Source organism: Ixodes scapularis, unplaced genomic scaffold, assembly GCF_016920785.2.
Source record: "Ixodes scapularis isolate PalLabHiFi unplaced genomic scaffold, ASM1692078v2 PGA_scaffold13__105_contigs__length_92229423, whole genome shotgun sequence".
Taxonomy (NCBI): Eukaryota; Metazoa; Arthropoda; class Arachnida; order Ixodida; family Ixodidae; genus Ixodes; species Ixodes scapularis.
Window position 1 is genome coordinate 6,076,492 of NW_024609839.1, and position 26,050 is coordinate 6,102,541.

The 26,050-nt window shown below is 46.1% G+C and overlaps 1 protein-coding gene across 2 annotated transcripts in view; it reads left to right on the forward strand.

The window, feature by feature from the left end:
• Positions 1-865: 865 nt before the first annotated feature.
• LOC8040054 overlaps positions 866-26,050 on the forward strand; it is a 921,389-nt gene continuing 896,204 nt past the window's right edge. The window contains exon 1 of one of the 2 annotated variants that reach the window (XM_040211831.3): positions 866-1,025. The gene's annotated coding sequence lies outside the window, so the exon portion shown is untranslated. The remainder of the gene's footprint in view (positions 1,026-26,050) is intronic. The other variant, XM_040211829.2, reaches the window with a different exon arrangement.

The window sequence follows — 26,050 nt, forward strand, 5'->3', positions numbered from 1 at the left end:
AAATTTTTGTTAATTAAAAGGAAAAAAAAAAAAGAAAGGTTTTGATTCTTCTTATAATTTTTATGGCATTGAGAGAGGTTGTTTGTTTCAAATTAGTGAATTCTTCTTCGAATTTTGTTGTTGCTTATTAAACGGAAAACGTTTCGGAAGTTGTGCGTTCCACTCAACGAGGTTCCACTGGTTTCGCTTGGGCACAGTCCCCGCGCGTGTAGCTTGTGTAGCCAGTGTTTTGTCCGCACAAGTACTACTAATCTTATTTTTAGTTGTCAGTATCTTAAAGCGAAAAGCTCAGTGTGACGAAACATCAAAATGTTTCAATGCAATTCTTTGACTCCGGGCATGTAAACTCTCCGGCGTGTCATAAACCATATCATCGTCGGCTTGATGGGACACAGAGAATGTAATATCTGTTGCAGACGCTCCTTTCGCGCGAATAACGACGCTAGACAAAGATAAGGTAGTTTCTTCTTCAGCTTGTTTCATGCGTGTAAGCAAATGCAGCAGCGTTGTTACAGCGCTCGATAAGGAAATTTTCTTTTTGTGCGTATATTTGTCATATATTTAGGAATGTACGCGCGCCCGTCCTGACACCATTCCATGGCTAATTAAGCCTCCTTCGCAAACTGGGGGAAACTCTCGACAACATTCCTTCGTTTCATTCTTAATTCATCTCCGCGTTCCGAAAGCTTACAGGCTACGCGAAAGTTGTCGCCGACAAAGTTCCCCGGAGGGCGGTTCGTCGGGCGGCGCCAAGATCGCCGACACAGAGAACAAACAGCGAGAAAATGAAAGACGATGAGAAATCAAGCGAACGGAAACAACTCGCATCGGGTTTTCAGTGGGTACGCTTCCCCAGGAAACTCGCTGGGCAGACGGCGTTAGCAGTAGCTGCCGCGCTGCCTGGCTCTTGATTCGGTGCTCCCTGCTGTCTGTGTTTGTGTGTGCGTGTATGTGTGTGTTTGTGTGACTTGTCATGTCGGAGGAAGCGAGCGTCTCCAGGAAAAAAGTGCGGTTTTAAAGAAGCGGTAAGTGCATTTTTCTCAACCCTGTTTCTCCTGGACCACGCCGACCGACGACGCTTGTGTACTTCGTACGGCTGGTAGTCGCCGTGGGCGCCCGAAAGCGTGCCACACGACACGGCACTTTTTATACTTTTTGTTTTTCTCCGGGCATTGGTTTCTTCTCGCTTGCTGGCATGTCAACGACGTATCGACGGAAACTACCTGTGGATTTGGTGTTGCCGACCGTCGGGATTTCGTACGATGCAGCGCGATCGCGGCTTACGTCCGAGACTCGCGACGGACGCAGTTTTCGGTCGTCGCCTGTGAGCGGAACGAGCGTAGATTTTTCCCTCCGCCAAATGATCTGTGCGACGGACTGTGCTTTGACGATCGTCGACGCGTAGTGTCGGTTGGTCAGCCGACGCGAATGATAATATGACGCCGTTTTTTACGTATACTACTTGAGTTTCCCATAGTCCGAGTTTCTTGTTCGTGTTGGAAGTGTTTCGAGCTGGAGAAACCTGTGAGGCGAGGAAAAGAATGCAGGTGAAGAATAAACTCATCAGGATTATTACTGTTCGAATCTCCGTGCGCTTGCATTACTTCGTTAGGCTTATTTTTCTTCTTTTACTCGCTTTTTGGATACGAGCAGAAATAAATGAAAACTGAGGGGTCTTCATTGTGACTTTTGCGGAAGGGTGCATATACAAAAAATGTAGTTTCCTTTCGCTTTGCAAGTAATAGTAATAATAATAAAAAAAAAAAAAGGCCGAAAAGGGCTGAACTGTTTTATCACTTTTTGTTCGTTTTTTCGGGGTTCGCGTGCGTGTCGTCTGCTCCCGGTGTGGTAGCTGTGTGTCGTCTGCTTTCGAGATGGCGTCCGCGTTTCGTTTGTTGCTTGACAATGTTTTCTGTTTCTTTTTTTCCCTTTCTTTTTCTAAACTGGCATGGAAACTTGATTTATTGGACTTGTCCGCGACAACTCCGGGTATATGTCAACTACACAGAGCGACGGCAGGGAACGTTTGCTTGCTCGAAACAACTTAGTTTTGCCTTCAGCGGCCGACATAACTGGCGTCAGAGCCGGTGTTTTATTGTTTTTTATTCGTATCTTTTCAAAGCTTTGCAAAGAGGGCAATCCGACAAAGAAAAGCAATTAAAGTGCACACTGAAACGAGGAATATTAAATGGAACGGCAACTCGACGTGGAAGTATCCTAACCAAATTTCACTCGTAGCGAGCTTGTCTCGTTCTCTTCTGGAAGTACAAAATATTTCTCTTCGCTTGCGCATTCTCTCTGACGTCTTCGACGGATTTCTACATCTCAAGTTTTCTTTTTTTTCCTTTGGTTGTGTTTATTAAAGGGCAACTCCGCTCAATTCTGACTATTTCGGGATAATGAGTGATTTCGCATTAAAAAGCCTTGGTAAAAGACACTACAGTCGGTGACAGGCAAGGAGGTTAGAAGTACTATTCTCCATGGTGACAGGTCAAGAACGAAGTGGAAGCTCCTCCCACCTCGTTCCACTTCAGTAGTGCGAACGGTGGAGAGGGGGTCGCCTCCTTTCCAGCGTTCGCACTGCTAAAGCAAAAAGAGGTGAAAGGAGCTTTCACTTCGTTCTTGACCAGTCACCGACTATACGTCATTTGCTTTTTACGAAAGCACTGCGCTTTCGTAAAATTTTCTACGTGTTTACAGCGGCAAGTCTCAATGGTTACAAGGGGCCTTAAAAAACTTGTTTGACGAATGGCGATGGATGATTAGAAAACGTGTCTACAGCACGCTGCCGCCAGCCTCTGCAATGCTAGCAAAACTGCAAATCGTCTACGAGCAAGGTGGCCGTCCGGTGACTTCATTCGCGCGCGCTGCAGTCAGTGATATCAGTGACAACTGCTGGATCGCGCATCCCCGCTCCGCGAGTGCGGCCATCGGACGACCATCTTCATGGTAAACTTGTTCGGTTTGCTAGCGTTGTGCTGCGGTTTTCCAGCGTGCTATAGGCACGTTTTCCACTCGTTCGTCGTCATTCGCCGAAGACGCTCGAACTGGCGCGCCTAAGATCCTGTGTGAGGCATGATACTTGCCGTTGAGAACACGTGGAAATTTTTACTAAAGCGCCGTGCCGCAGGAAAAAGGCATAACTCCGTCGAAAGCAAGTTTCGCCGGTCTCGCGGCGTGTTCAAAGCTTCCCTGGCACGCCGAAGTGCCGTGTCTCTGTGCCTTCGCACGCTTGGATACCGACCCAGAATCGACGCCGTGTGGATGTGTTTTGCGAGTGCAATGTGCGTGAAACCGTATCTAACGGTACAACTCGTCGAAAGCAAGTGTCGCCGGTCTCGCGGCGTGATCAAAGCTTCCTTGGCACGCCGAGTGCTGCATCTTTGTGCCTTCGCATGCTTGGATACCGATCAAGAATCGACGCCGTACCAAAGTTCTGGACGTGTGTCGCGCGTAGATGCCTTAAGATCATTTATATATATATCGGCCACGGAGTTCTGGATCGTCCAACTGTTCGGGTGAGTTGCTATCAATAGAAGGGGTGGGGGGATCTGTACGTGTTCTTATGTACTATTAACCATGGCTATGTTCCAAATCTGCTCTAATAAATCACATGGGAGCACGAATAGAGCAAAGCTGTGGAGCAAGGAGAGTTTTCGAAGGCAAAAGCACAAGTCGGCGAGAATGAAAATCTTTCAAGCCCGGCCCATATGGTCGTGTGCAATCTGTTGACCAATCACAATTCGGCGAGCCGCGCTCAAACGTCAAGTGCAGTTAAGTAGGTGGATAATGAGCCAGCACTGATCAGTGATGAGGAGTTGTTTTGCGCAGTATTCTGTAAATCGTCTGAGGACGAAAAAGTGACGTACCTTCCCCCCCTCTTCCGTCGCTACTGGACGCTCGATTAAGCTCGTTTCTGGACCGCGAGTGCCGCAAGTATACAGTCGTCAGAGTAATGTAAGACGCTGATCCAGAGGCACATACGGCTTCGCGCACGTTGCACTCGCAGAACACATCCACACAGCGCCGATTCTTGGTCGGTATCCAAGCGTGCGAAGGCACGCTTGGTTACCGTTTTGCTAGCATTGCAGAGGCTGGCGGCAGCAGCGGCGCAGTGACCGCAAGTGAGAATTTATCTCGGCCTCAGGGTGCGCCGTGTTTAGGGAGCGATGCGACAGGCGGCGCAGGTAGTACCGTGTACAGGCCGGAGCGCTGTTTCAGCTCATATTGTCCGCGATAGTACATTTTCGCTGCCCACCGTGTATCCTCAATTGCAACTAGTCTTTGTTCAAACTTTATTTTCTGATCGCTTCTCCACTCTCGAAAGATGCCCATCCCATATCCCCCTGTACTCCCTCATTTGGCGTATTCCAGTGTGCCCCCAATGCCAACCCACCCACACTCCTTTGCTGTATCTCTAAACCTGCCTGGATTTCTGACCTCTTGCACAATACCGCATTCCCAAATGACACTCCTGGCACCATGACCATGACTCCCTTCCATACACCCCTAACGACGTCATATCTATTATAGTTACATAATGCCCTGTGTTTCATGATAGCTGAATCTCGTTGCCCCTTCTTTATTACAATATCTTCATGGTCCTTCAGATACTTTCTTCCCTCACTTAACCGTACTCCCAGATATTTGTACTTTTCTACGTGTTCTATCACTTTGTCCTGTATCTCCAGCGGTTCCCCCTTCTCGCCGTTGAAAACTAATATTCCCGACTTGTCCCTGCAGAAATTTAGTCCTCAACTGTCTCTTTCCCTGCTGCAAATCCTAATCTGTTCCTGTATTGTCTCACGACTTTCTGGATACGAGTACAATGTCGTCTGCACACATTAACCCTGGCAATGCTTGATTGGCGTTTTGTCCTTCGTCCCTGTAGGCCAGGTGAAAACCTAGGTTGCACTGCTCTAATCTTTTTTCCATCTTACTGAGGTTTATCATAAAGAGCAGGGGAGACAGTGGGCAACCCTGTCTACCGTAAGTCCTCTTTTTATTGCTGCTACTCTTGTAGTTTCGGCTTCCCGTGTTATAACCACCCTATTCTCCGTATAAACCCGTTCTAGAAACTTAGCCACGGCTCCCCCTAGCCTATATCTCTTCAGTTGGTCGCAGAGTTTTTCCTGATTCACATTGTTATATGCCCCTTTGATATCCAAAAATGCTACCCATAATGGCCTTTTACTTTACTCGCCGCAGCACTCGGCTTTCACGAGACGGCGACCTGTTCTTTCGGTTTTCGGTTCCGTTAACAGATGAGTGTTTTGTCGTTTTCTTTTGGTCGGCGAATGACGCTCCGTAGCAGAGGTTGTTTTCTCGCGTTTGCGAGCAATCTACCCGCTAACGATTATTCGTGAGAGCCAAATTCGATGTCGCGGTGACCACATTCATCCGATCACGGGGTAGATAACGCGCTTCGAGATGTCTTTAATTATTGAAATCTACCAACGACTTGGCACAATTGGAAGTGGAAGTATTGTTGGTTTTTATGTTTTAGCGCAGTTTGAGTCGGAACTCTCGCTCGAATCGTCTGTGAGTAGCTTCTAATTGTTCCCCAATTTGTTCGAAGGCACTAATGAGGTTAGTCTAAGGGTTATCGAGGAGATCGTTTGGCCGGCAGCTAATTTCCTGGAGTGGCGGCCGTGCGAGCCCCAAGCGCCGCCAACGCGCCCCTCGGACTGCAAAGGGACTTTTTTCTACGCATTCCTCCCCGCGAAATAAGAAAAAAGATTGCTCTCGGAGCTAATCTTGGCTTAATACTGTTGATAGATAGATTAAAAAGATAGATTAAATTAATAAAGGAAACAAAGACATAAGAAAACATACCCAGTATCTTAAAATGTATATGTATATGTACTGTGTATGTTTTGCTATGTCTTTGTTTCCTTTATTAATTTTTTTCAGTTGCGAGTGGAGCATTGTCCTGTTGTGTATGTTGCTCTTCGTGGTCCGCGTTTTGACGTGTTTTGCCCATCATGTACATCGAGATTTCGGAAATGCGGCTTGACTCCCAACTGGTTCTTAACTCTCGGGGACCCTTTACCAGGAAGCTGTATAGAGTCACTCGAACTGATGTTAGAATGCCCATTCTAGAGTTGATAGAAACATTTTTAAACTTCCAATGTTTTTCCGCTGACCCAAGTTTGGCGGCCTTGCTTTTTTTGACCTTGTAAACGCCGCACTATTACGCAATATTCGACAGAATACAATGGCTGTTGATAATTCACATATTGCTTCTGAATTAACTATAAAAAAAATATAGCCAAATTAACAATCACTAGGCATGTTTTTTTGCATGTCCCATTTTTGGAACATTGGCATTTCCAGTAAACAAAATGCAAGTGTCGTCTGAAACCACATTTATTGTGTGTAAAATGGGAATTGATTCTGTTATCTGAAGAGAACCTTTTAGCTACTTGCAAGGGCTTCGAAAACTATAAAGATAGAAAAGAATGCTTGGAAAATATGTTTATTCAATGTATGTGTTACGTGGCAGTCAGCGCTTCACAATCACAAGCCGTGGTAAGCTGCAAAGCAATTCTTGTGCAGCCACTTTTCGCACTGGTGGCATTTCTTAATAGTGTCTTTTTTTTTTTTTTGCACTCCGCGCACCTTCTTTGTGTAGCTGAGACAATGTAGTGACCGTCACTCTTCCTTTCCGCGATGCTGGGATGAACCCGAGGTCCAGGTCGCAGGGCGAGTTTCTGCTTCAGGTAGAGCAGGGACATGGCGACGTCCCGCCTGAAAGCTAGGTGCATCATGGCGGCATCTCTGCCCTTGTGGAGTTCGCAGTGAAGGATCCATCCTGCGACTACAGTCATGTTGAGACCATCGCTGAAAAGGTTCCACCACCAGTTTCTGCTTCTAAGCCTTGGGCGGTAGCTACCAAGGAGGCGGTCCATAACATCCACACCTCCTATGCCTTCGTTATATTTTTTTATCAGATATGGTTGCGCAATGTCTACCTTTCTCTTGCAGCGTCGTGAAAAGCGCTTTGCAGTACAAACCGGCTCATGGCTGAGATGGTCAGAGGCAACTGTGACCACTGCGTTGTCGTGCCATCTGCATACGTATACCGCACCGTGTGGGAACCATTGGGTTCCCTCTATCCCTATCCAGGCCTAGCTCCAAGCAGGCCGTGGGAGTCGTCGTCACCAATGGCGTCGGCCTCCCGGATACAAGGAACCACGAGGCCGAATTCCCCGAAGGGGCCGGTTCTCCCTTGCCCATTTGGGTGAACACGCCTTCGGCGCACCCTTGTGAGTTATAATGGACGCGACTGCTAGTGGCCTCCCCGGGCGCGTCCATTCTCCGAGGCTACATAAGCTGGCCCCGAAGGTGGGCCAGGGGCTCTCGTCGGCGGAGGCCCTGGCTCCACGGAGCTCGGTTTTTCTTTGTGGGCCTCCGACTTCCCGTGAATCTGTCTAATGCGGCAGCGCGGGAAACCGACCGGGTGATACTGGCAATTGAGCCAGCGCCCAGACTTTTCATTGTCTAAGAGCGAAGCGTGTTGGCATTGCAGTCAATAAACACGTCTTTATCCGGACCCAAAGAACCTTTTGTGTTTCTAAGTGGTAACCCCCCCCCCCCCCCCCCCCCCCCCCCCAAAGGGGAAATCCCACATCTGGCGCCCAACGTGCCGGTAGGCCATTTTATTTTTAGGCCTACCTTAGCCTTGAGAAGGGGGGAGTGTGGGAACCATTGGGTTCCCTCTATCCCTATCCAGGCCTAGCTTCAAGCAGGCCGTGGGAGTCGTCGTCACCAATGGCGTCGGCCTCCCGGATACAAGGAACCACGAGGCCGAATTCCCCGAAGGGGCCGGTTCTCCCTTGCCCATTTGGGTGAACGCGCCTTCGGCACACCCTTGAGAGTTATAATGGACGCGACTGCTAGTGGCCTCCCCGGGCGCGTCCATTCTCCGAGGCTACATAAGCTGGCCCCGAAGGTGGGCCAGGGGCTCTCGTCGGCGGAGGCCCTGGCTCCACGGAGCTCGGTTTTTCTTTGTGGGCCTCCGACTTCCCGTGAATCTGTCTAATGCGGCAGCGCGGGAAACCGACCGGGTGATACTGGCAATTGAGCCAGCGCCCAGACTTTTCATTGTCTAAGAGCGAAGCGTGTTGGCATTGCAGTCAATAAACACGTCTTTATCCGGACCCAAAGAACCTTTTGTGTTTCTAAGTGGTAACCCCCCCAAAGGGGAAATCCCACAACCGTCACACTTGTAGTCGAAAGCTCCTCTCTCCTCTTTAGCGATGTCTTTCTGGCTCCTCAGCACACAACTACCATTTCTTGTTTCTCGTACACTCCCCGTCGCTCTTATTCCTTCGTCAGCCAGTTTCGTCAGGAGACCGTAAGAGATGAAAAAAGTTGTCGAAGTAGACCTGATGTTGCTCAGGGCTAGACAGGAAAGATACCCTCTTGCTAACCGCCCTGAGCTCGAGGTGAGTCTTTTCATCCTTCCCTTTCTTCCGTAATATATCTCCATCGCACAGGGATACCCATATGGAGAGCACATCATCCATATCTTATAGCCAAATCTAATGGGCTTCCTGCGTATGAACATTTTGCACGTGTGGTGGCCATACTAGGGCACAATGGCCTCGTCGATGCTGAGGCTTTCGTGGAACACTCCAAACTGGAGGAAACATTTTGAAATCTCGTCGTAAAATGGCTGAATCTTCGCCATCTGCTCACCTGCTTTTAACTGAATGTTGTCCACAATGTGAAAAAATCTTTTCAGTTGCCTGAACCTAGTGCCGGGCATCACTGTCGCCACTAAAGGCATACAAAGGTACTCCAGTAAGAGTCTTCGGAGGGAACGGAGTGAGAAGAGACCCAAAAACTGCCCAATATCTGCTGCTGTGACGTCCAACTCGGTCTCTTTGTGGAGTCCATACCTTGTTGTCATTTCAGCGAAAAGGTATTCAGGAGAAATAATTTTGCTCAACAGCAAAAGGGGGTTCATGTTTGCAAGCTAAGGAAACTCCTCTACCAACGGCCGAGGGTTGGCAAGTGTTTTGTGGAACGTAGAATGTTGACTTAATACCGCTCTATTAGAAGGGATCTTGTTCCCCGCCTTGGTAGAAGCTTTGTGCGCTTTTCTTGCACACGCTGAGGTACCGTTTCCTCACGGGTTTTCCTCGCGCGTCTCTTCCGCTGTGGCTCGAGACTTCCGGAGCATCAACGTCATCATCGCTGCACTGCATGACTTCGACCAGAAACATCAGCAGGAACAACCTCAGATAGGTCTTTTTCGTTCACGTGCTCTTCGTCAGTAATGTTGCCATCTTCGTCAGGTGGCAACTGGCATATAGATGCATATTCGCGTTCTTCATTGGAAAGGCTGAACAAAAGCTCAACTGCAGCCTCCGAAGTAAGAAAGCGTTAAGCCACGTCCTAAGAGGAGAATTATTGCACGGTAAGGAAGTGTGCCACCACAAAAAAGTAAGCCATAAGGTTGTTCTCTACTTATATTGACAAGTGGTGAGATTGCCACGTACTGCACGTGGACGCCGCGGCTTACTCGTGCTGAACAATCTCAAAAGAACGACAAGGAAAGCTGCCATTCAAGTTTCTGCCTACCGCCGCACAGGGGGCGCTACCAACAAGACTAAATACTATGCCGAAGTGCAGGCTCCAGTTTACGTTGAATTTTGCTACTGTCAAGTGCCAATGCTCCAAAAACGGAACGTTTGCAAAAAACTCAGTGCCAGTGAAAGACGGACAGGCTTTGGTTATTCATTTTTTTATCACATGATCGCCAATGACTTCCCTTTATTTTAAATCTGCTTTGTTCATTTGAACGCCATTTTTTCTTACGAAATGACGCAACCCACAATTGGCTATGAAAAAAACCCAAAATGTGTAATTTCACAAACACAGATTCAATTTTTTTTAAATGAAAAATAGTAGAAGCTAAAATTTCGGTGTTTTCCACAGTCATTGAACAGTATGCGAAAACAAAAATTAAAAACAAAGGTATATTCCGAAAGAGAACCAAGAAATCAAGTTTCACACGTTCCAATTTCGGAACATTGGCAAGTAAATGCAATACTGCTACCGATTCCGTGCGGTGATACTCTGAATAAAGGAATCTTTCTGCACGCCGTTGGATACGCTCAGGTTGTTCTGATACTTGTCATGTGGATCCTAGATCACGTACGCGTATTCAAGAGATGATCGAACTAGTCTTATACGGAGACAATTTAACTTGACGCGTTGTTCCCAAAGCCGCACTACAGACATTCTATAAATGTACCTTCCAGTTTAGATCGTTGGAAATTGTGACCCCTAATTATTTAAAAGTTTCGGACTGTTGCAAAATGCACCTTTATAGGAATACGGAAATATTTTAGGCGACCTTTTCTTTGTGATTGTTACAAAAGTTGTTTTCAAGATTTATCTTCATATCCTATTTGTGAGTGCATAGTCATTAACGAGTCATTTGATAACATTTAGTACCTTTGTGAATGAACTTTTATATACATTAGACTGCAAAAAGTCGGACTTGAACAGTTGGATGAATTCCATTTGCAATCTCATTTCTATACTCAAGAAACAAAATGGGCCCCAAAACCGAGCCCTGAGGAAGTGACTGGCAGTATCGTGGAAGTTTCCCCCGCGATCTCAACAAATTGAAATCTGTTTGACAAGGAAGATTTGATCCAAGAAACAATAGGCGTACTTACCCCTAAATCCAATATTTGTTTTTAGCAGCTTCGAGTGTGTGACTCGGTCAAATGCTTTTGACATATCAATTGACGTCACATCTACTTGACCACGTTCATTTAAAACAGATCCGAAATAATGAGTCGCTTCAAATAACTGGGTGATACTCGATAACTTCCTTCGAAATCCATGTTGTCTTGCGTAGGCCATTTTGTTCGATGAACTCTGTAAGATGTTTATGAACAATACGTTCGAGGAGTTTGCAAGCAGTAGAAGGAAGAGATCGGTCGCTTTGTCGGCGTGTGGGTGGCGCGCATTGAGACGCTCCCCGAAAGAGGGAGGCTGGAGAGCGAGACGACGGCCACCAGTCGGAGATGACAGCCGCCCTTTGTTCTGCGCACTTCTGACGCCGGCCTGTTCTGAAAACCTTGTTTAGTAAGTCAACCAGCCAATTTCCCAGCTTATGGATGTCGCCCTGGTCAGACAGGGGGCGAAGGTTAGTAAACAGGCCTCTGTGATTTACGCACTAGCCTTTAGTCTGGGAGCCGACAGAGGGCTAGCGCGTCTTTTGGCCTGTTTACCCTCTCCATGAAAAGGCGCCAATCATGACTCGACAAGCTGTTCCGAATTCCCCCCTAATGGTTGCGGGTTTCTTTAGACGGCGGGAAGTTGGTCAGCCCCGTTGTGGTCCAAGACCCGGTGCGATGCTCATCCAGATCGGCAGGAATGGCCACTGTGGAGGTAAACGGAGTTGTCGCCTTTCCCAAAGCAAGTTGCTGAGCGCTGGTTCGTTGACGGCTTCTTTCATGCGCGCGAGTAAGCACTCTATTTCTCGTCTGAGCCCTTTATTCCCCAATCTTTCGGGCGGACGCGCGACTCGCGTAAAATAGATTTGCGTCTCCCCTTTGAGATGCCGTCGAGCACTCTATTCTCTAGCCGGAAAAACTTCCCTCGTCGCTCTGGGTGTGCGCTGAAAAGGTTTCTATTGTTCTTCTTGGCTTGCACTCAATCGCGAGTCAGTTGGCGCACTCTCCCGATTCATTCGTGCACACGTGGCTGGAACACCGCCGTGACGTACCATGGTCTATAGACCAGAATCGCCCTTTGTGCGCTGCCATATTTGTTTGCGTGATTACCGGTTAGAATCGAATAGCGCCCTTCACGACTTCCCCAGTCAAAGGAAAGGCACCTGGTTTTTAAGAGTGGACTACACTGCGCTGTTTCAGTATTCGCACATATTTATCTACTGTACGAGGGGTATGAGCTGAGCTAGTTGGTTGTACATGTTTAGTGGAACCAGCTCAACTTACAGAAAATATAGGAGAAAAGACCGCTAAACAGAATGAACGAAAAAAAAAAAAAAAGCCTTAACAAAAGCAGTAGCAACACCCGTACAAGAAGAAGCGGAGGTTTAATAAGTTGTTGGTAGTCCAGCGATCGAATGTCTTTTCTCCTATCTCTACAATTTTTTTTTTTTAGGTTCAGCTGTTTTTATTAAAATTATTGAGTGTATACTCTAAAAATGTCGAAATCAGTGTTGCGGAATGGGCACCTCCCTTTCATTTCAATTCCATTTCGAGGAATTAGAGTTTCTGACAATTCCATTCCTTTCAACTCCTCGGAATGAAGACTCTGGGCCCATTCCCACTCCTGCAATGGCTGAACTTCACCATTCCGTTCCTCTAATTCCTAAAGGCGAAAAAACAAAAGGTAACTAACAGCCACATTGTGTCACTGAAAAAAAAAAAAAGGAGCATAAACCTGCTAACGTTATCAAACGCGGAGACGACTGCAAAAGTACGCAAAAGCATCCTCAAAGCACTCATTCTGCTAAGTCGAAGGGTGTATGGTCACACAAAGCGCCTCGTGACAACCTCTTGTCACTGCAGACATGGATCAAGCGTAAAAGATTCGCGGGTCCCAGAAGGCGCCAAAAACTAAAACCATTCCTTGCAAACGGACGCGGTGTATACCCTCCTCAGATACATGGTTAGCGTATTGTTTGTTTGACAAGGCCTTGTCTAGAAGCTGTCTTGCTCTCTGCTTCGACCACTTGGCAAGAGCACCGCTAGTGCGCTGTTAGAAGCGACGCCGCGTATACACTGTAAGAAAATAGGGAGGAAAAAGCTAGCAACGGCGCATTTTCCTCCCTTCTACTGACGCACCCCCAAGCGCATACGATAAGAAGGGAGGAACGAGACGTTTTTCTCCTTCTCCAGGCAGACGGAACAAAAGCCCTCCCGACTCATCTTCTTTCGGTTTCGTTCTTCGAGCACGTCGCGCACGTTGTTTAATAAATAGCTGTTGAGGTGATTGAGCTTCAGCGGCAGCGAAGGCCGCCTGTAATTCCGTCTCCCTGTCGAAACATGCAGAGCATTTCGGTTGCATTGACGTTTTTACCACTAATTTTATCAAACGAGCAAACGAAGCCCCTGGAAACAGCGAAGTTCCGGAGCAGTGCCAGCAACGCTACGTACACTGGACTCGCGTCCAAGACAGACAGGTTTTGCTGCCGGGTACCTGGGTGCCTTCTGTGCTGAGTTCGATCCTGTTTTCCGATGCCGAGTGCAACCGGCAGTCAACGTGGTTCTGTATTTCTGCGAGTCAGCAACATAGCAGCAACACGCGATGGCAGTGTTGTGCGTTGTGAACAGAATACTGGAATTATCAGCGATGTGACCGTATGTTTGCGTGTCAGTGGTGTAACAACAAGATGAGCTGTCGAGCATTGATGCCGCTGGTCGGTCCGTGATCAGGGGAGGCGAGGTGTCACAGGTTGGCATTCCGCTTTACACTAAAGAGTTTTAGACCATTGAGGGATTAGCTGCAATCGATCGACGTGCGGATAGTCATGTTGGAACGCTGGTCTGAACCGTAAGCTCCTATCGTAAAGTGGCCAATGTGACTGTTGGTTTCTCCTCCCCGAGAGCGATTGCGTTCTGGGGAAAGGACTGAACAGTATGAAAATATGACGGAGATTACGTATATTTACGGTTTGGAATTTTAGCATTAAAAGAAAATGGTAGGTAAAATCGAAAAAAAAAAAAAAAAGAAGCTATCCCTTATTTTGCTGTTTAAAGGAGCTGTCAACGATTTTGACGTTGAAAGAATTGGCGTTTTCTACTTTTGACATTGTTCACCTTGTCACAAAAGACAGAAAACACATCTCCTTCCTTCAAAATGTGGCGATTTCGCCGCGTAATTGCAAAACAAAAATTAGAATATTCCCCGAGCGGCGGCCGTGAGAAACACGCGGCGTGACGTCAATGGGGGTCTTGTAGAAAGATAGCAAGTTGTGCGAATACCTGCTCGATAAAAGGTAACCTTAATCTTGTCGTTCCAATATATATATATATAAATGCGTCAGAAACCTGGTATCATCGACAAAACTTTTATTCTACGGAGTTTTTTTGGCGCCATCTATCCTAGGTCCACAAAACCGTCAGCTCTCTCTGCTACCGCGAACAGCCGCCAGAAGCCGGATAGGGAGAGGGACAGAGCCGGACGGGTATGACCGGACCCGGATGAGACTTTCCTCCTTTCACCATATTGTTGGCGCTGCGCCCTCCAGCACGTGTCACGCGGTCGCGAGCGGATGACTTCTCGGTGCTCATGGACGGCTTCAGAGAGAGACCTCCTCCGGAACCCCACGCCAACCCCATTGACGTCACCGCGCACGTGACTCGGAAGGCGCCGAAAACCTCAATCTTTGTTCTTTTTTAAAATAAAAACTAGGACATGCAGGCAAAAGCGGTTTTTTGTTCTCTACTTCAGAAAGGTCGAGACACCAACTCCCAAATTATTTAAGCAAAGCACTGAAACTGTTGCACAGCTCCTTTAAACATACAACGGTTCGTGAAGAAACTGCCCTCCAAGTGGGGGGCTGGGATGACCTAGCCAGCCAGCATAACCCCTAATTGCACATGTCAACGGGCAGGCCGCTTCGTAAACTAGACCAAGTGCCATGGACGCGAGTCTCGGGCGCAGGCCACACCGGCGAGACCGCGGATCAAGTTACACTGGTTGTGGGGGCTGGCTGCGGGGGTCCCGAGCGCGGTAGAGGCTTACGTACAAACGGAGACGCAGCATCGGGTGAATCCCCCCCGAGGTGATCTTTGTGTGTCGTGTATTGGTTTCACACTCCGAGGGACGGTTTTCCCCGCGAGGCACGCCCTGGCGGTTCTCTCCGACCACAAAGAAACCAGGGCTCGTGTTTGGGCTCTTGCCGTGTGACCTGTCCTTGGGAGCTGACCTTTTGGCCTCCTGGCGAAGGGGGTTTTGCCCGTCCGATTGGTTGAGAGTGGATTCTACCTAGACCCTGATTGGATTGGACAAATGTCCCGATCAAACGGACTGTCCGCATCACTTGTGTCGTGCGCGGCAGCCCCTGCTCTGCGTCATAGCCGCCGTATTCACCGTGCGGGGGAGGACACTTGACGCTGATTCGTCCGTTTTTGCAACTGCTTAACTACGTAAGCCGTACGCTTTTCAATATTTGTACTGTCTTCATGTAAAGTTTAGTTTTGTTTGTTGTATTCATTACAACTTGGCCTCCAAGTCCCTTAGCCCTAGTCCTTCGGCCAGAGCAAGCAGTCTTCAACGCCAACCAGTATCCGTACCACATTTTCCAGGATTACTCCGGTCCCCGACGGTAGATACCCACAAGGCGCCCATCGAAGACCGAAACAACATCTCTGCTACCCTTTCCTGAAGTACATTCGTTGTTACCCCAGGCAAGAATTTCATAACAAAGTTTCGAGTAGAATAGGGAATAATATATGTTTTTCTTGAGTCAGTTGGGAATTAAATTTGATATTCTGCACACACAACGGATCGATCTCGATAATTAAATGTTTAGTTACATGAGTCGTGCAGGTAAACTGCTCCCTAAACCAAACACTCTTGTTCTTGAGGTATGGGGATGTTATTCAATTGTATTATGGTATTATCTTGCTTATTGACGTAGCTAAATATAAAGCACTTCGTTTTGTCCACATTAGGTTAAACTTGACTTCTTTCGAGCCATTTTAAAAGTTTCATTAGGTAATCTTTGGCCTGTATCTATAGAGTTATTTTTCAGATTCCATTAAAAAATGTTTGTGTCCTGAGCGTACATCACCATATGTGGAGAATTTGGAATATTTTGTTATGTCATATATATATATATATATATATATATATATATATATATATATATAAATAAATAAATAAAACTGAGAAGGAAAAAACCCTTAGTGAAAAACAGCAACAACGGACGATTTAATCTTGACGTTTCGGCCGGACTCCGGCCTTCGTCAGGAAAAACAGCAACCTTCGTCAGGTTGCTGTTTTTCACTAAGGGTTTTTTTCTTCTCAGTTTTATACCCACGCCTTCGGCCTCCCGCCACCATGCCCGTTATATATATATATATATATATATATATATATATATATATATATATATATATATGACATAACAGTGGCCCTCATATGGAACCTTGAGGCACATTATGTTTCACTTCTGATGTCTGAGAACTTATAATGTTGATATAAACAAGCTGTTGTCTTTTACGTAGGTACGGCTTAATTGGAGTGTGTGTTCAGATAAGGACGGTCATGGTGGTGTCATGCCTATTTTTTGTTTTCAATTAAATTTTTATATCTGGTAGCTAAGCCTGTCCACATAACGGGACAGGTGTTACTTTTGCAAGATACTTTGTATTCGTGAGAAAAATCGCATTTGAGAGAAGGTTGAAACAACAATTTTCCCAACTGCGCTATGACGCAACTTTGAAGGCTGGAGCAAGAAAGACTGCAGCTTTCTACACAGTCAACAGTTTTTACGTTTAATGCAGGCATACTTTACTCCGAGAATTTGTTAAAGTTAACTTATCTCAGCATATATTTCAAGCGAAACAAAATGCCAAACTTGGCATCTCGAGCAAATCTTACATAATGTGGCATTTTTCGGCGAATTCTTAAGTAGCTTTAAATTCATATTCTAAAGTTGAAACTTTTTGTGTCAAGTGTTTAATGCATTGTAAATTTTCAGCAAATTAATTAGCGTTCTACTGTTGCCGGAAATTTCGTCAAAATGGAAAAGTCAAAATTTTGCGATTTTTGAACGGCAATTAAAAACATAATCATTCTCGATTTTTTTTAAAATATTTTACCCGATGGGCCCTTGATGACCGATAATTACAAGTATGCAAAAACATGTTTCATTATTTTTTTAAACAAAAAATAAATGTGTAACTAGGTCGTGGTCGCATCAATTACCGCAGGAGCGTTTCTGTCTTCACTTCACGACTGGTGATACACGAGCGACGCTAGCCACAGTATCCGTACTTGGCCATATTAATGCTTAGGCACCATGAAGCACTCTATAAATAACACGTGAACTTGTTTTCATCGCTGATGTGGCTGATATTGCCAATGAATACTGAACTTTACGGCGCGTCCGATGCTTATCAGGATATTATACTTGGCTGGTTAGATGCTTATCGTACTACCTTTTCAGATTAGTAGTTTAATATGAGTACTTCTCTGACAAAATAATTTAATTCTTAGTTCTAGGAACCACTAAGACCGAGCGATGTTACGGAAGCCTTTGGCCCTACTGATAAGAGGCGTGGCGTGGATGGAAAGATAAGAGCCGGTGGTATATTATTGCATTGTAACGGATGACGTAGATGGACTCAAAGCCGGAGCATAATTGAAGACGTGAAAGGAAAACAAGTGTTTCTTGATGCAGACTTGCTAATAAAATAAGTGGCAGCCCCCCCCCCCCCCCCCCCCCTCCCCAAAAGTGAGTCCGAAGGTTACATCCGCGATCGCAAAGGCGATCGTATCTCACCCATGCGAGGCAGCAATACGCGACACCTGCGGCGTCCCCTGTGCGGTGTAAACATAACCGGAAGGGCATGTAGCGATGGTAAAAAGACACCAGAGTTGTTCATCCTGCGGTGGCTCAACAGCCCCTCCCCACGGTAGAGCAACACAGGAGGCGAGGTGTGTAGATGCAAGGTTGGTGAAGTGCTTGCACACTACAAAACGGGCGAGCTGGATGGCAAAGCCAGATTTAGGAAGATGTTGTGCGCGTGAGAATCAAGCGAAAGACCCAAAGGGTTCCAAAACGCTTCATGACCCAGTCCCTGCGCAAAGCATACGGCGTCCACAAACTTGTTCACCCCAGCCTTGCGACTGGCCTCACAAAAGCTCATATCTTGGCTACCTGATTGGGTCAAGTGCTTGCCACACCGGGAGGTGTGTGTTTGTACGCACTGTGCCAAGTTCCAGCTATGTCTCGTGGGGCTGAAAAATACAACAGGGGATTCCCTTTCTGCAGAATCTGTGTAGGCTCTCTGTGCATGTCCGCAGCCTACTTCCCCCTTCTTCCTCGGCAAGCGCGACCAGTGCCCAAGAGCGGAAGAATTAACGTTGGAAATATTTAATATTGGACATGATGAGGAGGCAGTCTTCGCCACATGGGAATTGGGGGAGTTAAGGAGACGCTGAGAGCCGCAGCGTTTATCAAGGAGCTTCAAAAGACTGTGATAAAGTGGATCCCTCGCAACTACCTACGACGCGTGCAAGCAAAGGCCACATGACGAGAAGCAGTCTTGTGAAAGGGGTTCTATTGATTTCCACTTCGACTTTGCCGAGAATTGGGCTATGGTGCTTGCGGACGAGGTAGAGGCGTACCATTTGCAGGAGAAACAAATCAGCGTCTTTACGTGCGTTGCAATGTCGAGGAAGTTGACGCCATTTGCTACGATATAACTCATGACTCTGCGCGTTGACGCTTGGCCTTGTCAAAAATTAATATGCACACCTTGAGGACAACGCACCAATCTACTCTCGCTTCACTTACGTTAGCGATGGAGCAGCTGCCCATTTTAAGAACCGGTACCAACTTCACCAGTTGCAGTGCGGTGAGCTCCAGACGACGAAGTGGATCTTTTCGGGAACGAGGCACGGCAAGAATGCATACGACGGGGTAGGGGGGCTTGCAAAACACCGAGTCTACGGATGGCGAGCTTGAGGCATTTCGAGAACGAAAAAAAAAAAAAGATAGAGTGGCTGGAATCCAGTCGCTTCACATGTGGAAATATGGAAAATCAGATAAGGAGAATTCCTTGTACGTCGCACAAAGCGCGAAGTGCAAGAAGCCCTGAGAGCCAGCCGAATCAGTGGCCCATGTCTTCGATGCTCGGTTACAAGCTCGACCGCGAGCTGGGAGACTTCAAGGCCCGCTTTCGCGAAGACCGCCACCCGGCTAACACCGGGGCCTACCGCTGGAGCCCCAACATTGGGTGCAAGACCCCCTGCGTCGCCGGAAATAGGGCCGGCTCGTCTGCAAGCTGGGCGCGCATCATGCCCTCGCCAGGTGCTCGAGCTGGCCTGCTAGAAGTCAGCAGCGCATGGCGACTCTGCGAAGACCACCGTCGCAAAGACCGCAGCTGGGCCTAACGCTCTTCACCCCAACCGTAACATCGCCCACGAGCTCCATTTAAGCATAGTCATGACTGTGAAATACCAATTCATCATCATTGGACACGGTGCCGCAGGCCTTCGTGGTATGGGCGACTTCCCGTTTTCCGGCACCGCGGCTTTCCTGAGCCCGAATGAAATATCAGTATCCATCCTCCTGCAAACTTAACAAAAGGATCATTGTCCCCTTTTATTCTAAACGCAGTCCCTACTTCTGATACAAAAGACACTCTCTCCACCAATTATGCACCCCCCCCCCCAAAAAAAAAAAAAGACAAAAAAAAAAAAGACCCGAAATGGTTTTTGGGTTAATACAGCGTCGGGGAGGAAACAAAACAAAGAAAACACTGCAAAAGAAACCATTAAAAAAAGGAGTGCCTTACATTCATTCTGGACAATCACAATCAGTAAATTTGTTCCCCGATTATACTTTTCAACGCATGCATAAAAATAAAAAAAAAATTACATCACATTTTTTGCAAGTTCTTTTTTAATTGCTTCCGAACTGTAGCGAGGCCTGGCTTCTACAATTGCCTAGAGATTTAATTCGCCAGTCTCCCTTACTACTCTTTTTGCATCGTTCCTCTCTTTGTGTACGATTTCCGTCTCCTACAAGAGCGCCGTGCAGTTGTTACATTCATGAATATGTTTAGCTATTTCCGAGTTTCGTGCATTGTTCTTCACGTTTCTCTTGTGTTCGTTTAATCTGTCATTGATGCAGCGCCTGACGTCTGTCCTACATGCGTAAATCCACACTAATGGCATTTCATATGTATACTACACCATTCTCGCATCATACCGATTTCTCCCGATGCGCCTTTTTGCACTCACAGCTGTTTGAAATGGCATCAAGTTACTTAACCGGAAATCTAAACTAAAGACCATGTCCGCTTCAAACTGCTTCACAGATGCGTTCAGGTTGTGCGAAATCTCACGAAAATAGGGGATTACAGCAAAGCGGTTCCTTGATTTCTGTTTTGTTTTTCTCCTGCTTTTGATAAACAAGTCTAATTGACGTTTGATAAATCTGTCGTCCTATCCTACACTGATCAGTTATATAAGGAACATACGACCTTTGTAACGCGTTTTTGGCCATTTTACAATCCCTCCCTCTACGGTTTTCGTATGACAACTCATTCTTGGCAAAGCCAGTTTCGAATTTCCTTTACCGTATTCCCAACATATCCCTTGATTCGTGTGAATACGTAAATCTAGGAAAGTGTGGAACTTCTTGCTCCGGGTTTTTCACTGTAAACCTCAGTTCTGGAACCTTTTATCTTATCACACCTTGTACACTCTCCGAAAGACCTTCCTTAAACGTGCATACCAGGATTCTCACTATTGACATACTTGGGGGCAACTCCTGTAGATATCGTGCAGTACACGATCCAAAGAGTTTAGGTAAGCTCAAGCTAAGATCGGTGCGACTGATGGACCCTGTACAAATACCATCTTTTTGTATGTACGTCCTTCATACTCCACCACCGTTGACTTGAGATAAAACTCCAGGATTGTTAAGAAACTTTCTACCGATATACCTGATCCCGATTGGAATTTAACGAGATTCAGCTCCATTGACTCTCTCACTTTCTGCATTAACAGTGTCTTTTCCACAAAATAGTACAGGTCGTTAACGTTTATCGGTAACACCAAACAATACCTCCTATGATGGGTATCCAAAATGTCAATAATTTCATTTGAATTTGTAAGAGATTGTGACTTCTCTAAGTATGCATAACTGAGCCCTCGTTGAAGAAACTTTGGCACCGCTGACCGCACAAAAGGCATTTCAAGCTTATGATCTTTACAAAAAAAACAAAAAAACTTGAAGCTTAAAGTTGGATTAGTCGCGCTTGTGATTAATTTTGCTACATCCTTCAATTCATCCTCATCCAGGACTTCACAAATGTTTCTCTTCAACTTTCCGATGCTCCGTAGCCATTCAGAAAACAGGCATTCCATTGCAGTTTTCTTTCCTTCAATACTGCCATTGGTAGAACTGCAAAACGTCCAGACTTTTCTGTTTCCAACAACTTTAAGATTATTTTGACCTTTGGGTACCGTATCACCCATTCCTTTCTCCATCCTACTGGTTGCATGATCTACGAAAGCGGCCTTTTCTTTTCGGCTAACCATTCTGGAAATAATGATAGTGGCTCAGGCTAGCTGGTCAACGTTGTGTTTGTCCCCTCCTTTTCTCCTGTCTCGGTTTCTTTAAGTGTAACCTTAAAGTATAACTTTTAAGTATAGCATTCTGGCTAGAGTATGAATGGAAGACAACACTTCGATCCTCGAATGTTTTAAATTTAAACAGCGCTTTGGTCCCTTAGCCAGAAGTCCCTCCGTCCTCGTGATAACGCTTCGCCACGTGGATTTGGAGTAGACTGCCGAGGCTCACGCCATACATCAGTTCTAAACCACGATTTCCAATGCCCATCACCACAAGATTTCAAGTCTTTGACACTGTCCAGGACATGCCTTCGGTGCACACTCAATAGCCGTTCAGAGTTCTTTTGGTACTGCTCCGTTGGTGGTATACTCACGGTAGTGCTTGAAATCACCTCCCAGAAGTGTCCAAAGTCTGTCACACGCACCGCGGATGTCCTGGATCCTCGTGCTGGCTCCGTCCCGGTAGGCCTTGGTGATTTTTTTCTTCTTTACGTACCAGGGAATACCAGATAACGATAGATGTTTGAAGTGCTCCGGGTCCACGAAGTCCTTGCGAAGACAGCGAAGGAGGCCACATCCGCTTCCAACATTGCCAGTCGACATCCCTGCTTATCCAAAACTGCAAAGGCTTGGAAAATTAACGTGTTTGACGGTGGACGTTGGACGGGAAGAAAGGTTGTTGGTGCCTCGAGCCTGGCCTTCGAGATTCTCGGCTCTATGCTCCAAGAATCTCGGAAGCCGTGTCTCGACGGCTTAGTTTTCAACTTACCGGCTGGGGGGTGCGATGGTTGGATCTTCTTTCGCATGGGCTTTGGAAAGAACGCATGCAAACGCTTCTTTCTGTACTTTTTTTTACTGCGTTTTTTTTTTTACTGTGAGCTAATTGGTTTAGTCTACCACCTGCTTGCTAACGGTCGCAGACATGTACAAGTTAGTAAAAAAGTGTTTAAGTTAAATTACTGAGTATTGGCCTCAAAGTCAGTATGAGTGGAGTAGAAATTCTCAAATAGAAAGTAATTGAGTACGGTACTAACTACCGTAAAAAGTAGCGAATTACTCTTGAAGTTACTTTTATATTTTTTTTATTTTATAGTAACAAGAAAGTACATATATTTTGATCCGTTAGCAAAACTCTGCTAGCCAAATATAAAGCGGCTTGTTTTCACAGATATGCTTTAATGGCTGGTTCTGCTTCTGTGTGCCTAATTGTTTTGTACTTTTTTTTTTTTTTTGGTCAGTGATATACAACGGATGTCTTATTTCTACATTGAGATTTAGCGCTGATTGAGCTTGATTTCGCAGACAGTGTATGCTTGTTTGCAGTGTTGCGTAAAGTACATATAAAAAGTACTTGAAGTAAAGTACAAAGTAAATTAGAGGTTCTGTACTTCAAGTAAAGCAGTAAGTACACCAGATGGGTTCAGTGTACTTGAAGTAAAGTACTTTAAATACAAGGTGCTTTCAAAGTAACGTACTAATACTTTTTAACACAATCCTCCATCATGCCTTCTCATCCCTTATAGAGTTATTTTTTTGTTATATTGTTTTTTTAGTTGGTCTGCATTGTTTTAGAAGTAATAAAAAAAGTTTTTTTTTTTTTTTAATGGCGACATATATTGGATAATGTCAAGTCGCCACAGGATAGTTGTTTTACTCTCGCTGACGAACTATTTAAAGGGACCATGAAACGATTTTAAAATTAATTTCATCCACCGCAGGTCGTAAAAAGTGTGAATAAGAGAACCAAAACACAAACATCAAAAGCAAAAAAAAAAAAAAAAATTGCCATTTAAAAGGAATTTGCATTTTGTGTACAAGTTCGTCGGAAAAGGGAATTCCTACTAATTACCGTAATAAAAATGTAATTGAAATTACTCAGAAAAATAAACAGCATGGTCCAAGTTTGAACGGTCGTCCCCGGCTTGGACGTCTGCTTCGCTTGGAGTGTGTGCTTCCGCCGTCAATTCCAGTTGACTTTCATCCTATCTCTTCTTTCTGCCAGGAACGACCGAGTTGGATTTTTGATGCGATTGGCCCTTTTGTGTATCGTATCGGCATCTGAGATGGACCTTAGAGGCAGCCTGGATAGCCCATTGAATGACATGTTGGGGATCGGCTGGGAGTGCCCGTAGCGTCCGTCCACCGTAAGGTTTGACCAGCCTGTCGTCGAGGGACGGACTCTTTATACTCCAGCCCAGCCCGTAATACCTTACGTTCGGTTCGAATTAGGAAAGCTTCAGCCAAGTTGCTTTGCTCCAATGCCGCATTGAAGCGAACCGTGCTCCTAAGGAAGCCGTTTTTTCCTCTTTGTTCTCTCTTTTTATTTGGGGGGGTTAGCCAGTATTGCGTCTCGGTATCTCATTAAAGCGATGTAATGCAACTTTGGCTCTTCTTGGGAAAGTAATTTATAATGGATGCATGGGCGCGCCCGAGACGATTTTAAGGACCTTGGAGACGGATATTTCGTTGCCGAGGAAATAAAAAGGAATAACACGGAGATTGGGGGAAAATGGGGCATTAGCGCGGTGTGTTTGTTATTCCTTTCGAAGGGAGAAAGTAAAGAAATCGGTGCATAGAGCCCGGCATAATTCCCGAGGTCTTACTTTGAGCGGTACACAACCCGTAAAAAGCCGGTCCCTTCGGGGACCTGCCCTGAACGTACATTGGTCGCATCTTGATGAGACATGGATCCATGCAGGATCAGCGCAGTTTCCGGGATATCGTTTGAGGGAATATAAAGGATACAGAGGTTCTACATGCGAAAATGGCTGACGGGGAAAAAAGGCGAAGGATGGCCAAGCTTGTTGACGCCAGCGCTTCCCGGAGGAGGCCTCTGGATGATGAATGGAAGTGCACCGAAGGACTCTTTCGATTACGCCGGCAGCCAAAAACAGAGACGCGGAGAGAACGGAACTTCGAGACAATCTCTCAGTATCCGTTATACGTATACCAAAAAGATGGCGTCATCTCGCGAACACTTGTCCAATTTCCCGATGGGGTGTGCTAGTTGCCAGAGCCGCGTTCGTGTCACGAACTTCTGCTCGTTGTTGTTGCTCGCTTTGTTGGCGTTTCATCGTGTACGTTTCTCCGTGTAGTGATATCGCTTCTGGTTGTTGTTCCTTCTATTGGGAGAAATCCTCCGCGTATTTCTTCCCGTACATTCTCGCGTATCTTTTTGTTTTCTTTTTTGCTTCGTTTTTTATTCCGCTCATAATTGGGCGTATAGAAAAAGGAATTTTCCTTTTCGATGCTTGTGTCTTCCGCTCGGATGCCACGGGGGCTTCTGACGTAGTAAACAGATGGTGATGATATACATCAGTTCGTTTGCTCGTTCACACGACGTTATTGACGCCGGTGATGATTCCGAAGCACAGCGTAGCTCGCTTCATCCCCAGCTGTTTCACGCCGTGCTTCTCTCGGAAAACCCTTCGTTTTTTATACCTTCTGTTCTTCGAGGAGAAAGAAGGGAAGTCCTTTTTTTGTATTTCTGCATCTTGGATTTTTTGTGTGTTGTTTGTGTGTGTGTTGACTTTGCCTTTATGACCGGAGATGGGGGGCTGTACAAAAGAAGTAACGGAATGAACCAATAGCGGCCGGAGTGCATGAGCCGGGGCTCGCAGCGAAGGCGCGTCGTCCTCTGCCTCGTCAAGATTCAATTCCGATCGGGTGTTCCTTTTAGTGCTGCCACTAATGCATCACTGCTGGCTCATTCGCTTTAAAGCAGAATTCGCTCTACATGTCTTTTTGTTTGTTTTTTGCTTCGTAATCGTGTTTTCAAAGAAAAAAAACCTTTGAAAAAAAAAAAAAAAACCAGTTCGGGAAAAGCAGTCAAAAAACGAAAGACTGCTAAGCTTGGTCGCGTCCTTTCGCAGGCTTGCGTTTTAGCAGTGTTGTTCGAAACGACGTTCTAAGAAACGACGTTCCTGGAATGCGTTCCTTTGACGAGGAACGCCGCCGTTCCGTTTTCCGTCGCTGGAACGGGAACGTGTGTGGTTTTAGAGCCAGGGCCTTCTCCTTGGCAATTTTACCACAATTTGTAGACATTTAGGTTTTTTTTTATTAGGGATTATTTCAACCTTTGACGTCGGGGGAGGTGTCCGAGAGATAGTCCAGAAAAATACACTGGAACGAATGAGATTGTGACGACTCGGCGCGTAGTCCGATGTTGATATTTTAATTCGCTCGCTTTATTTGATTCACGTATTATCCGGCACACACAAAACAAATCGCAAAGGTAACGTTGATCTAACGACCCGTTCCAATCCTAGGATGGTAACCGGACCGCGTCCCTTCTTAACCACTTTTAACTGAAATTCGTTTAAAGACTGACAGGGAAGGAGAAACGAGCTTTCGTTTCTGTTTGGGAGGAACGGGTAGAAGACTGCATTTTAATCGCCATGTCTTTAGTTATATGAAGTTTATATTGAACTAAATTCCACATGCAGCGTCAATAAATCGCTGAAACGATTGCATTATAGAGGCCTAAAGACATGCGTAAAAATTCCAACAGGCCGAAAGGCATTGTGACGGCTGTCTTGTGGATATCTTCTTCCTCGACCGAAATTTGATGGTAAGCTCTGGTCAAATCGATCTTGGAGAAGATAGTAGAGCCTGGGAGGTTGGCGGCGAAGTCTTGTATGTTGGGAAGAGGGTACCGGTCTGGAACGGTGTTTCGGTTCAGAGCGCGGTAATCTCGTCATGGTCGCCAGTCCCCGTTCTTCTTGCGGACCAT